Genomic DNA, 15,860 nt, shown 5'->3' with positions numbered 1-15,860 from the left:
AGAAGTAATGGAAGCTTTTTCTTTCTTTTCTTAAAACAAATATATTATTACCTAACTAGTTCCTAGAATTATGTTTTTGTTTATTCTAATCTGAAGCAATACAACCTCAATTTTATGAGTTAACATATCTAAACAGTTACATATGAATAAAATATGTAATTGTTTACTCTAAAAGGGTTAAAATCCCAAAATAATTCAAACTATCTTCATCAATACCAAAGTTATTAACAGTACCTTTCTAACTGAATTATTTAGCCTAGGGCAAGACTAACCATATACAACCACCCTGGAATAAATAATTTCAACAAAAACTATATTCTGCACTCCAATTAATGAAACATCATTTTGATGTCTTTTGACATAGCACTTCTCTCCTGTAAGCGGAAGATCCGTGTACCCCCATTAGCCCTCCTCATTCTCCCAACCATATTATGTGGGAGTGTGATGAAGGCACTTATTCCCCTGAGAGAGATATTTATTCTCTTTCACGGGTAAATTGTGATTACTTGCAAAAAATAATTTATACAATGTATCATCTAATCTCATATGTTTTTTGTTTACTCTTTACTCCAGAATTCACTGGTTTCTTTTCTATCTATTCATCTCTTCAGTCCACACAGGTTGATCTGCGCAGTCAGCTCTGCATAACAAAAAGTAAGTCAAAACTATTTGATCTATTGCCATGGCACCACTGAATATACTTTCCCTGAATGCTCAGGGAATAAATGTCCCTCAAAAAAGGACCAAAGCCTTCCGTACTTTCCATAACAAGAAGGCTCACATAGTATGCCTCCAAGAAACACACTTCACCAAAGATTCTACTCCAAAATATATTTCTCCTTTTTATCAACAAATTTACACGGCTTCTGCCTGTACCAAGCAAAGGGGAACTCTAATTGCATTTCACCGATCCACACCATTCACCTTATCATCAGAAATTAAAGACCCAGAAGGTAGATACCTGATACTCATGGGTTATATAATGGATACAGCAATCACGGTGATTTCCTACTACGCTCCTAACAAACAACCTACACCATTCCTCTCACATATATTACAAGTGATTAATACACACAAAATAGGAACAGTGATAATGTGTGGGGATACAAACCAGGTCCTCCTCCCATTTCTAGATAAATCACCTTTTACACCATCCAAAATAACCTCTAGATTACCTTTTTCTCAACTTCTTTCCAAATACAATCTGGTAGATTCATGGAGAGAAAGTAACCCAATGAAAAAGAAATTCACTTATTTCTCGCACCCTCATCAAACCTTCACCAGAATAGATCATATTTTTCTAACAATAGGAATGATACCAGAAATTATTGCATCAGATATAATTCCGATTCCGTGGTCTGACCATAATGCAGTATACACTACTATAGCCTCAGCCATACCAAAAGCGCATGACCCAACGTGGTACTTACCGGACATAATGCTCAAACATCCACTACATCAGATGGCCATTGAACAAGCTTTAAAGGAATACATATCAATTAATAACACAACAGACATCTCCCCAATAACACTGTGGGAAGCTCATAAGCCTGTCTTGCATGGTACAATACAAAGACAAATGGCACTATTTAAACGGGAACGCAAAAATCTAGCAAAAAAACTAGAACTCAATTTTAATGCAGCCTACATATCATTTCAAGATAATCCATCTCAGAGTACAAAATCTCATCTGGAAAAATCTAGATTGGAATACGATCTATTTCTCACTGAGTCAGTTGATAAATCCCTCAAACGCTCCAAACACAATTTCTACATGAATACAAACAAACCAGGTACATATTTGGCTCGGGCATTAAATTCAACTAACAAATCTTTCAAACCAATACATTTGAAATTATCAAAAAATGTTTACACTTGTAATCCAGTTAAAATTGTCCATAAATTTCACTCACATCTCGCAACTTTATACAAGACAAACAATGAATTTAATCCTACAGAGGCTGAATCCTTCTTCTCAAAAATAACCTTACCTGAGTTATCTCAGAATCAAAAAAGCAGTTTGGATGAGCCTATAACTATAGATGAAGTTGCTAACGCCATAAAAGACCTAAAACTTAACAAAAGACCAGGCCCAGACGGCTACTCGGCTTTATACTATAAAACATTCTCAGAAATACTCTCTCCCATTCTCACTGAAACTTTTAACAAACTTCTAGATGGACATTCTTTTCGGCAAGAAACACTAATGGCAATTGTTTGTATGATCCCAAAACCCCTTTCTGATGATACTTCCTGTGTGAATTATCGGCCTATCTCTCTGTTAAACCTCGATATTAAATTATTAGCAAAAATAATAGCAAAACGCCTCAATAGCATTATAGGAAAATTAATACATAGAGATCAAGTAGGCTTCATGCCAAATAGACAGGCAGGCGATAATATACGCAGGGCAGTGTTATTGGCACATATTGCTAAAAAACGGAAAATCCCTTTATGTTTTCTATCTCTCGATATTAAGAGGGCATTTGACACAGTATCCTGGCAATATATGCAATATTCATTACAAAAATGGGGTTTTGGACCCCACTTTTTAACATGGATCAAAGCATTATATAATAAACCCAAAGCCTATACAAAATATGCTGGATACAAATCTGAAGCCTTTAATATCGAAAGAGGTACCCGACAGGGTTGCCCATTATCTCCCTTATTATTTGCCCTTATACTCGAACCCATGGCCCAATACATCAGAACAAACCAAACTATAACTGGCATTGAAGTAGGAGGTATTACACACAAATTATGTATATTTGCAGACGATATATTACTTTTTCTATCATCACCACAGGTCTCTGGTCCTAACTTAATACCAGCTCTTGATGGATTTGCAGCCCTATCCGGCCTTATGATTAATCCTAAGAAATGCCTAGTGCTTAATATTTCACTCACAAACATGAAATTGATCCCGGCTAGGGCTGCACTCCCATTCACATGGGCAGAAAAATCAATCCCATATCTTGGAATTCATTTAACAGCATCTCATTCTGACTTATTCTCAACCAATTATCCTCCAGTATTAAGACAGATCACAAATCTAATAAAACAATGGTCGCAACTTCCTTTATCCTGGATAGGGAAGATTAATGCAATCAAAATGACTATTCTACCCAAATTGCTTTATCTATTCAGAGTCCTCCCTATTCCAATTCCTTCCTATTTTTTGAGAATAGTACAAAAAAGAGCAACTTCGTTTATATGGGGCTCTTCTAAACCATGTATACCTATACACACACTACATCTTCCCAAAAATAAAGGAGGCCTGGGATACCCTAATTTTACTAACTACTACAGAGCAGCACATTTGGCCAGTCTGTCCAAATACCATGCAAAACAGGAAATCCCATTATGGGTATTTATAGAGGCTTCAGAAAATGACCCTCTATTAATATCAAATTTATTATGGCTTGATCCTAAAGACCGCTTTAAAATTCATAATCCCATAACTAAACACTTCTTATCTCTCTGGGATAAACTAAAAACCAAATATCAGTTACAATCTCCACACAATCCTCTCCTTTCTTTTATCAGAAATCCGGCCTTTTATCCGGCATGGATCTACCCAAATTCTTTTAAAGCTTGGACAACATCAGGCATTCAGACACTAAATGACTTCATAGCATCTAAATCATTCCTTTCATTCCCATCGCTTAGAGAAAAATATGATCTACCAAACTCTGAGATATTTAGATATCTCCAAATCAAAAATTTCTATACACCATTCCTAAAGGGGGATACACCATTATCCCAATTATCCATTTTTGAATCAATCTGTACAAAAGATCCATTTGCTAAAGGTACAATTTCATCACTTTATAATCAATTATATGGTGTAGCAAATCTTAATAGACCCTCTTACGCTCAGAGGTGGGAGGAGGACCTGGGACGAACTTTAGAAGACACGGACTGGTCTAATATATGGCTCACATCTAAGTCATCTTCACCCAACATCTTAGCACTGGAGACAAATTATAAAGTCCTAACTCGCTGGTACCTTGTACCCGCTAGAGTGGCAAAATATTCACCTAATACCTCAACTCTTTGTTTTCAAGGATGCCCAGAAATAGGCACATATTTACACATATGGTGGACGTGCCCAGTAATCCAAACCTTCTGGAAGGAAGTCTTCGTGATTGCATCTAAAATATTTAAAAAAATAATACAACCAGATCCATATTTAACTTTACTTAATCTAAAACCGGAATGGTTAACACTCTCTCAATTCAAACTTATGATCCAACTAATAACGGCTGCAAAACAAACAGTGGCCAAGGCATGGAAATCTCCTACATTGGTACTAGCAGAAACAATTCACAGAATGAATAATACAATGTCCCATGCTAAGATGGTAGCCATCGATCAAAATCAAATTCCAAAATTTGAAAAACTTTGGCATCCTTGGATAAAACAACAGTTCCTGTCAAATTTCAATGACTCTGTCCTGTTGCCATGGTAACAGATTAAATGACTTACAGTGACACCCATTCTAAGGCTTCAAAGAGAACTAAAAAGAATAATAAACTGACGAGCGGGACAACCTTGTGGACCATACCTCTACCTTTCAACCCTTTTTCTTCTTTCTCTTTCCTTTTCTCCACCTTACGATTAAAGCTCATTATCAGAATTTATTTAACCTATATACACTCTACTTGTAAACAATATGTATAGTAGGTATAAATCATTTAAATACCTACAAAACTAACTAAGGAAATGATATATATCTTTAATTTAGGTTTACGTGAACCCAATGTTTAATATTTGAAATTTCATGATATTTACCTATATAAACCCTACTGTAAAACAATGAGCTTACTTCATAGATCCTTGTAAACTTACTTTATGTTTCTTTATGTATCTTTATAACATTGTATACTCAATAAACTTCTTTTGACAAGGAATCATATGTTTAGATTCTGGACTTTTCTTTAAGGTCACTCTCTCTCCCAGTTTATTACTTCTGTGTCCACCATGGAACAATATCGGGGCACCACTTGGGAACAAACCATGCATGGGTACCAAACCATTGATTTCATAGTGATCCTTTTTAGACTTAAAAAGTTGATGAAATGCAAATCTACCATGGTTGGGTATATTACATTTTTGGAATAATACATAGGTGACATGTGGCTCACTTTCATGCCTATGGCAAATTGGATGTTCCTATGTTTGGAACATATTCCCCTGGATCCTCAAGGGGCAGAAGTCGCTCAGGGCAACTTCTGTCCCTGGGTTGAATGATGGCACCTCATTCAAGTCCTTTCTACCCATTTAGGGATGTTACAATTGTGATATAAATGGCTGTATGTATTTATTATTTTGGATATATATGCGTGTTATGGGACCTATTTACAGCAACCATCATGATAATCCTCCTACCAATCTGGATGCCCAATAGGATTTGGAGATGTAAAAAAAATATTTATACATATTCATATTTGAATTATTGTTTTTGCAATTGTTTTTATTATTCAACTTTATTTCCCCTACCACCCCTTCCCCCCTTTTATTTATTTATGTATTCCTTTATTTATTTTTTTGTGTCCCAGCAGGTCTCACGTCATTTTTCCCATGGAAGCTGCAATCCCTCTTCCACTTTCCACCTGCTGCAATTCTTGTTGGGTGACACCCGTCCATGTGAATTCATCCTGTTCCCCATGGCAGCGGTGTCCCCAGGGCCAGATGGAGTGGTTCATGCCTCCTTCCGCTTCTGCCCTTAGAGCCAAGAGGGATTGGCGTCATCAGCGTCTCCTGATGCTTCCGGCTCCCTCGTGTCCTGCGTCATCATGTTGCCACCTTCCACGTTGCCCTGGCGAGGATGCGCAGTACTGGGCCGGGTCCACCACATTATGCACAGCTGATACTCCAAGCTGTGCATACGTGGGGGAACTAATTTTCATCGGCCGCAACTATGTGAGGGGATCTAGGGGCGTGCCTCATCCCCTCACAGTTTGCGATCCCATTGGTTGATTTCAACCATGATGATGCTGAAAGGGCGGGGCCCATTTGGAGACCAGGACTATTTAGTCCAGGCTCTAACATGGGTTCAGTCTGTGCTTCCAGCAGTACAGAACTTGGCTGTCTTGCCTTGGTCCGTTTTTTACCAGAGCCATCACCTACTGCGCTGTTAGGTTCAAGTGAACCCAATTTTTACCTCCCCAGATTTTATTATTTGTTGGATATAACTTTTTATAATTTTTATACCAATAAATTCCTGTTTTTTCAATGGATTTACACTATGTGGAAGTTTCTTCTTTTATTTCCTTGCCATATCATGGGGACTATCGAGGATTGAGTGGAACCCAGCGGATGTTCGAGGTTGGTCCATTAGAACGTCTGGGTCCAACCCAGCTTCTCCGGGGATACATCAACCTTTGAGGCCTTTCGCTCCGCCAAGTCAAGCGTACCAACAGGATTGGAACCAGATACACCCTACCGTTTAACGGTACAAGCTCTTTCGACTCACCGCCGACGGCCTGTGAGTCCATCTCCTCTGGTAAGGGCATTTTACTTCTATCTACCTGAGATTATATCTGGAGAAGATGTCACCCTATATGCCGAAATGTTCCCAATAGTCCTGTAGAAATACCTATGAAGATTTGGAGTACCTACAGTGTTATAGTGGCACCTGAATAAGTCTATATTCCACACATCACTACTTTTGCACCTTCACTCTCTAATTTATCTGATTAATGTCTAGATAGCATTTCTATGCCATTTTATTTATTGAGGGCCAATTTAAGCCACACCTGCTATCACTGGCACATAAATATTCGACCACGCTTTGCACTTTTATGAATTAACTGGTATGGTAGATTAAATGGAATACTACTACCACATATATATATATACGTACAACTTTCAGAAACTGCAGACTGGGTATTGGTTTATTAGGTATGTAGTGTTTGCTACACTTATTTTGCCCCATTACTACTATCCTGATTGGTTACCTCCTTATTATGAACTCTATGCAGCACCATTCATGTTCATCATTTATGTCTTCTTTATTATTGTGGTACACATGTTTTTAAATGTATGATAATACATTTTTCATATTTTTACATCTACTGTCTAAAGCGTGACTCTTTAAAAGTCCTGTGGGCAAAATGTCTGTGTTGTACCTCTCCTGTATAATGTCTGAAGCCTCTAACCATCTCCTGTATCATGTCTGCAGTCTCTAACCATCTTTTGTATCATGTCCATAGTCTCTGACCATCTCTTATCTTTTATTATGTCTGCAGTCTCTGAAGGGGATTACGGGAGGAGTCAGACATGTGTGAACTCTGCAGAGGAGACTATAGGATTAAACCAGAGCCCCCAAGCTGGAGCCATATGACTGAGCCCTGCACAGTGCACCTGAGAGGAGGTCTGTGACAGCGCCGCCAGGCCAGTCTGGGTGGGGGGGTTGCTGATGTAAGGAGGGAGTGAATAGAATAATGTAAGGGGGCACTGATAAAAAAGTTCCTCCCTATATTAGTAACCCCCTTACCTTAGTGTATTCACTCTATGGAAGGTGGTCTCTGGGCACCAGAGTGCCCACCTCTCAGGGCTGGGCTCAGCCCTTCCTTCTCAAATCTGGCCGCTCAGCTGTCAGCTAATTGCCAGCTCCTATCTCTCCACAGTGACTAACCTGTTGATGATATCCTGCTTGTCAGTCCTGCCTACTTAAGCCGTCCAGTCCAGATGATCTCTGCCTTCGCCTTGGTCACATCTCTAGAGATGCTCTCCTGTGTTCCTGTTAAAGACTTGCTTGGCTGACATTCCTTCTGGCTTTAGATCCTGCTTGCTGTTCTACTACACTCATCTCTGGCTCCCTGACGTTTCAGTTCCTGAACTCTGGCTATGTTTTGACTACGTTTACTCTGTTTACCTTTTTTATTATTATTAAACAAGTGTAATTTAACTGTACTTCTCTCTCAGTCTGATTCATGGTTTCTGACACCCCCACATCAGAGTTCCTGGCTTTCCCATTTACATCAGAGTCTACAGGATCCCCCTTACAGTGCAAGGGCAATACTGCAGACCCTGATGTAAGTGGGAACTCTGATGTAAAGGGAATGCATTGGACTCTGATATAAGTTGGTCTCTGGCCAGAGCCCCCCTTACATCAGAGTTCCCCCTTAGATCATGATCTGCAGCGTTCCCCTTTACATAAGAGTTTCCTTTCACTGTAAGGGGGAATCCTGCAGACTCTGATATAAGGGGGAAGTCTGTGCTGGCTGGGTTATAGTAACCTGACCTTCATGTAAATGGAGAAATATGTTTTTTGACTTTTGTTTAACTTAAAAACATTGCTAATAGCATTAGCTATATGTTTATTTTTTTAAATGTTGATGTTTGTTTAACACTGAAAACAGTAAATTTAGGTACTTTTTTCACCGCATGTTCCACCCTCACTTGGGAAGTGACAGTCTGCATCTGGCAAGTGACAATCCACCTCTGGCAAGTGACAATCCCCCTCTGGCAAGTGACAGTCCGCATCTGTCAAGTGACAATCCACCTCTGGCAAGTGACAATCCCCATCTGGCAAGTGACAGTCCCCATCTGGAAAAGTGATAATCCCCATATGGCAAGTGACAATCCGCATCTGATGGCAAGTGACAGTCCCCATCTGGCAAGTGACAGTTCACATCTGACAAGTGACAGTTCGCATCTGGCAAGTGACAGTGTGCATCTGGCAAGTGATAATCCCCATCTGGCAAGTGACAGTCACCATCTGGCAAGTGACAGTCCCCATCTGGCAAGTGATAATCTCCATCTGGCAAGTGACAGTCCCCATCTGGCAAGTGATAATCCCCATCTGGAAAGTGACAGTCCCCATCTGGCAAGTGATAATCCCCATCTGGCTATTGACAGTCCCCATCTGGCAAGTGACAATACCTATCTGGCAAGTGACAATCCGCATCTGATGGCAAGTGACAGTCTGCATCTGGCAAGTGATAGTCCCCATCTGGCAAGTGACAGTCCGCATCTGGCAAGTGACAGTTTGCATCTGGCAAGTGATAATCTCCATCTAGCAAAGTGACAGTCCTCATCTGGCAAGTGATAATCCCCATCTGGCATGTGGCAGTCCCCATCTGGCAAATGTTAATCCCCATCTGACAAGTGATAATCCCCATCGGGAAAGTGGCAGTCCCCATCTGGCAAGTGATAATCCCCATCTGACAAGTGACAGTCCCCATCTGGCAAGTGCTAATCCCCATCTGGTAAGTGACAATCCCTATCTGGCAAGTGACAGTCCACATCTGGCAAGTGACAGTCCACATCTGGCAATAAGTCACAATCCGCATCTGATGGCAAGTGACAGTCTGCATCTGGCAAGTGACAGTCCGCATCTGGCAAGTGACAGTCCCCATCTGGCAAGTGACAATCCCCATCTGGCAAGTGACAGTCCACATCCGGCAAGTGACAATCCACCTCTGGCAAGTGACAATCCCCATCTGGCAAGTGACAGTCCCCATCTGGAAAAGTGATAATCCCCATATGGCAAGTGACAATCCGCATCTGATGGCAAGTGACAGTCCCCATCTGGCAAGTGACAGTTCGCATCTGACAAGTGACAGTTCGCATCTGGCAAGTGACAGTGTGCATCTGGCAAGTGATAATCCCCATCTGGCAAGTGACAGTCACCATCTGGCAAGTGACAGTCACCATCTGGCAAGTGACAGTCCCCATCTGGCAAGTGACAGTCCCCATCTGGCAAGTGATAATCCCCATCTGGCAATTGACAGTCCCCATCTGGCAACTGACAGTCCCCATCTGGCAAGTGACAATACCTATCTGGCAAGTGACAATCCGCATCTGATGGCAAGTGACAGTCTGCATCTGGCAAGTGATAGTCCCCATCTGGCAAGTGACAGTCCGCATCTGACAAGTGACAGTCTGCATCTGGCAAGTGATAATCCCCATCTAGCAAAGTGACAGTCCTCATCTGGCAAGTGATAATCCCCATCTGGCATGTGGCAGTCCCCATCTGGCAAATGTTAATCCCCATCTGGCAAGTGATAATCCCCATCGGGAAAGTGGCAGTCCCCATCTGGCAAGTGATAATCCCCATCTGGCAAGTGACAGTCCCCATCTGGCAAGTGCTAATCCCCATCTGGTAAGTGACAATCCCTATCTGGTAAGTGACAGTCCACATCTGGCAAGTGACAGTCCACATCTGGCAATAAGTCACAATCCGCATCTGATGGCAAGTGACAGTCTGCATCTGGCAAGTGACAGTCGGCATCTGGCAAGTGACAGTCGGCATCTGGCAAGTGACAGTCCCCATCTGGCAAGTGACAATCCCCATCTGGCAAATGACAGTCCACATCCGGCAAGTGACAATCCCCATCTAGCAAGTGACAGTCCGCATCTGGCAAGTGACAATCCCCATCTGGCAAATGACAGTCCCCATCTGGCAAGTGATAATCCCTATCTGGCAAGTGACAATCCCCATCTGGCAAGTGACAGTCCACATCCGGCAGCAAGTGACAATCCCCATCTGGCAGCAAGTGACAATCTGCATCTGATGGCAAGTGACAGTCCGCATCTGGCAACTGACAATCCCCATCTGGCAAGTGATAATCCCCATTTGACAAGTGAAAATCCCCATCTGGCAAGTGACAGTCCACATCTGGCAGCAAGTGACAATCTGCATCTGATGGCAAGTGACAATCTGCATCTGATGGCAAGAGACAGTCACCATCTGGCAAGTGACAGTCTGCATCTGGTAAGTGACAATGCCCATCTGGCAAGTGACAGTCCCCATCTGGCAAGTGATAATCCCTATCCGGCAAATGACAGTCCACATCTGGCAGCAAGTGACAATCCGCATCTAACAGCATGTGACAATCAGCATCTGGTGGCAAGTGACAAGCTGCATCTGGTGGTAGGTGACGGTGGAAAGTGAGACACTCATGATTCCCACTGCATCTGCATTATGGTGAGTTGAACTATTTCTTTTTTATCACAATGTAATAATGGAAATGATGTGCTTCAATCATCCTGACACCATATCAACCATGGTGTTGTGATGATTAAAGCACTAACACCAGCCATTTCCCCAACAAATCGCCCACAAAAAAAACGTATTACCCCCCCCGGACCTTGGTAAAATTTTCTTCCATGCAGCCATTCCCTGGTGTCAAAAAGGTTGGGGGCCGCTGTTTTAACAAGTCATTTCTCACACACAGCATAAGGATACTAATGCCGCGTACACACGACCGGACTTTACAGCAGACTTGGTCCGGCGGACAGGAGTCCGTCGGACAATTTGATCGTGTGTGGGCTCCAGCTGACTTTTTTCTCAAAAGTTCGACAGACATAGAAATGAAACATGTTTCAAATCTGCCCGACGGACTAGCGTACAAACCGGTCGTATGTGTGCTAGTCCGACGGACCAAAACTGACGCATGCTCTGAAGCAAGTACAAGACGGAAGCGCTCGGTCTGGTAAAACTAGCCTTTGTATTGAAGCTAGCACATTCCTCTTCTGTTATCTTTTAATACAGCGCATTCTTTTTTTCTTTATAATGCGAGAGGAATTAAGTTGTTTTGCTGCTTATATTTACACAGAGTTCTCACATACTACATTGTTCATTATTTATCCTCATGCCATGACTAATATTATAGTTTTTAAAAGCCAGATCTCCAGAAATAATGTAGAAAATTATTTATTTGACTAATCTTTAGTATTTTTATATTTATTCAATATCTATTTTACAATTTGTGCTAAATTCTCAAAAATCTTTTTTTGTTTTTTGTTTTTTGTTTTTTTGGAGTTTCAAGTTACCACAATAACCTTATTATTTTGTATTGTTTTAATGAACCTTAATGAGGTTGGTGTCCCTTGTTAATTTGACATAGGGGGGTTATTTTCAAAAGGCAAATTCATTTAGCACTACAAGTGCAAAGTGTACTTAAAATTGTACTGAAAGAGCAATTGGAAGTGCAGTTGCTGTGGATCCGAGGGGCACATGCAAGGAAACCCCAAAAAATCATTTTATCTTGCACATGATTGGATGATAAAATCAGCAGAGCTTCCCCTTATTTGAGATCTTCCCCTCAGATTTACAGCGACTGTACTTCCAACAAGTGCACTTGCAATGCAATTTCTAAAGTGCACTTTGCACTTGTACTTTGCACTTGAATTGCAAAATGATTTTTCCTTTTGTAAATAACCCACATAGTCTTTTTGACATGTACCTGCCTACTCACAAACAAAATGTCCTTTTTGAATCCAAACACATAGTCAATAATGTAAGGTAAAAAAAATATTTATGTTTTTCCAAAAATAAATGGATGAGTAAGGCAACACTTGAGACACTTTTGGAATGCATGAAGCCTTTTGTCCCCCAGGACACACATCAAGTTAGTGGAAAATTAAATTGGGATCTTGCGAATAGGGAGCACAATCTGCATCTTCTGTCAGAGCAGACTGAAGCCAGGCAATCACCTTCAATTCCTCCGTGGAGCCTTCCCTGCACGCTGCCCTGCAGCCTTCCCTCCACGCTTCTCTGCAGCCTTCCTTGGAGGCTGTGCCTCTGGTGGTGTACTTGTGGCAGGAGGAGGAGCAGCAGGAGGGGCTTCATCTGCAATGGGGCTTTTTGGAGTAAGTTCCCCTTTCAACCCCTTCTGAAAGGCCTGAAAAATAAGCCCCTCACAGAGGAGGTATTGCCCCTTCTCAAGTTCCACCAACCTGGTGGCCATATAAGTTCCATAGGCCTCTTCAGCATTGGGTGGGGTACTGAGTATTTGGCTGGCTTCCCGAATGAGGGCTAGTGATTCCTCCTCTGTTCGGCTGATCTTCCTGGACCTATTGGTGGTAATGCGGAGGGGAGGCACCTGACATTGGGTGAGGCTTCTACTGGGCCCAGCCACCTCCTGCCTGCTGCTAGGAATGGCCTCCTCCTCTCTCCCACTGGGCAAGGCCTCCTCCTCTATACCACTGGGCACGGCCTCCTCCTGGCTGAGCTCATCCTGTGTAAAAAAAATGGGACATAGTTGTAATTTTTGCTTCCGCAATCACACACAATTTTCAGCTCATGACTTGCAAATATAATTCTAAACAAATAGAAAAGGCTATCTTTTTGACCCCACCATTATTCTAGCTGATCACCAATCTTTGAAGTACATTTTTGGCCACTACTGTCTAGTGATATGTGTACATAATAAAAATTGTGATTAAATAATTTTTTTTTTAAGCACTTAAAACATTTTATAGTTTACATCATTAATATTTACACAATCCAAAATTCTCCAAAAAAGTATACCTGGCTGAAGCTGGGTGCATCCACTTCCTCAAGGATGAAAGGGCTGGTTCTTCCTGGGATGCCTCAGCTGGGGTGGAGGGAAGGGTAGAGGTGGAGGTTGGAGGGAAGGCTGGAGGGAAGGGTGGAGAAAAGGGTCAAAAGTGATTGCCTTGCTTCTGTCTGGTCATCCAGAAATCTCAGTTTTGGGTAGTACCACAGCTTGGGGACATACACCTTGTCTGCTGCTGCTCCTGATCTGAGGGAATCCTGGATCTTCTTGTGTTCCCACCTGTACATATTACGCAAGATCCCAATTTTATTTTCCATTAACTTAATGTCTGCCTGGGGGACTCGAGTCTTGACAAATTCCAGAAGTCTCCCCAGTGTTGCCTTCCGTGCATGTCTAATAAAATACAACGGGTGCTTGACCTCCCACAGGTTTCTGTTCTCTTGATACAGATCAATAAAATGAGACAAAAATTCTTCCTCCTTAAAGGGATTCCTTTTTGCTGAAAGACAAGACACAAGATAAAAACTGTGATGTCAGTCCAAACTCCCAGTATTATTTTTTGCAGAATATAGGGTACATACACACACACACACTAAACACATTCACTAAACACACATCCACGTTTAAATCTTACCTTCATTTTTTCGGACATACGTAGGCGAGTGTAATAGCTTTATATACGCTACGCATGTGTCATGCTACTCCTGCATCACTCGGCCCTGACGTTCTTTAGGACGATTTGTCCCCGCCCCTTCACTCTTCGTTGCGCAGTGGGAGTATATAGAGAAAGATGGCGGAAAGATTATCTGGAACTAGTGCAGAGGAAAGCCAAAACCATCCAGATCCCGGAGGAGATATAAGGCCACCAACATGGCCTTTGAAGAGATGGTGGAGATGGTGTCCATATTGAGAAGGGAGGACTATGATGCCAAAAAAAGGACCGTACACCAGACCCAATATGCGGAAGGACAAAATAATGTCCTCAGTTGTCACCGCTCTTGAAGAAAAATTTGCCATTAAAGAAAGCTAAAGAACAATTGAGGAAGCGGTGGTCTGACCTCAAAACTAGGGAGCCTGAACAACATTGGCGAATCAAGAAGGTGCTTAAAAAAGTAAGTACTTGTTGTGTGTTCCTATTGAGATACTTAACTTGCATGCTGATCCATATGCTTTTCGTTTATACAGCATCGTTCGTAAAGATCGTTCTTTTGAAACTACATATGATAATAATAAGATGGCATTTGTTTTGCAAGAAATACAATGGTACAGGGTTGGACATACATTTATGTCTTGATAATTTGTTGTATTCCAAAAATTTTTGGATGTTGTGTAGATGTGTTTGAAACTAGAATGCTTATTAAAAAATTATTCAGTGTAATGTAAGGACAGGGCACAGCAGCTGTTTCCACATCTGGTCTCACGAGCACTAGTGTACTATGTAACACCAGACAACATTTTTGAGGGTAATACACACAGGAGCTCCAGGGGATACTTGACTTGTCTGCATCTGTGAAACTTGCATCAAAATGTGAATTGTTTTGCATTTTTGTTCAGAGTGAATTTGAATCCTGTCTTCAAAAATATTTTTTGAACAAACTGACAATTGTCCACCACTTCAAAGCAAGGTTTCATATTCCTATTTCAGGACCGAAATATCACTGTGTTTTAAGTATACCTTTTGTTTCATTCTCATAAGGGAGAAAAGACTCAGACAACAGTCTGAGGATCCCAGGACCCCCCCCCCAAGTCACCAGCCTGAAGCAGGAATTACCCCAAGCCCCAGCCCAAGACCATGCCCACCCGATGATCTTGAGGAAAGAGAGGTGGAGGAAGTGTGCGAGATTTGCACCCCACCAAGTGAGTGACTGACACCCTAGCTTAAGGTAATCTTTTTAGGCGTGCATATTTTTAAAAACATTTTTCTCCACAAATTTTAGGTGATGTTCTGGTTGTGGAAGGCCAAGCGGCAGAGCCATTTAGCACAGACAGTGCACAAAGACTGATTGGGCAGATAATGGTGTGGAATGGCCAAATTGATTGAATGCGAGAACAAATTGACAGCATGAGAAATCGGCTGGACAGCATGCAACAGGAAATGAAGAACATGATTGATGTTTTGGGCAGAATCTAATAACTTTTTGCCTAAAAACATCAATCATGTTCTTCAATTCATTGTAAAATTTTACCTTTTAAAATTTTGACAAGTTGTGAAATAGTAATAGCAAAATTTAGCAAATGCACACGGTGTGTCATCATGTGCTATCTTCCATCGGGGATATCAATGTACTTGTTTTGTGTTTGCAACCCCTTCCTCATAATAATGTTAGTTTGTGAGAGGAAAAAAGGGATTGCACACACAAAACACATCCATTGCTCCCCCATGATGGGAGATAGCACATGTTGACTTTAACTATTTGTACTCCCAATTTGTGTGCATCTGCTAAATTTTGATTTTACATGGGTGACATCACCAGCACCGTTTTTGACATGTTGAACTTTGTAAGTTCCTGTTATTTTTGTTATTATGTTTTAAAAAACCCTGTTGTCAAGCATACATTTGTAAATAAAAAATATTTTTGAGAAATATGCCTAAAATAACAC

The sequence above is a fragment of the Aquarana catesbeiana genome, linkage group LG03 (genome assembly GCF_042186555.1).
Source record: "Aquarana catesbeiana isolate 2022-GZ linkage group LG03, ASM4218655v1, whole genome shotgun sequence".
Lineage (NCBI taxonomy): Eukaryota > Metazoa > Chordata > Amphibia > Anura > Ranidae > Aquarana > Aquarana catesbeiana.
The sequence above is the reverse complement of the archived record's forward strand: the minus strand, read 5'-3'. Positions refer to the sequence as shown.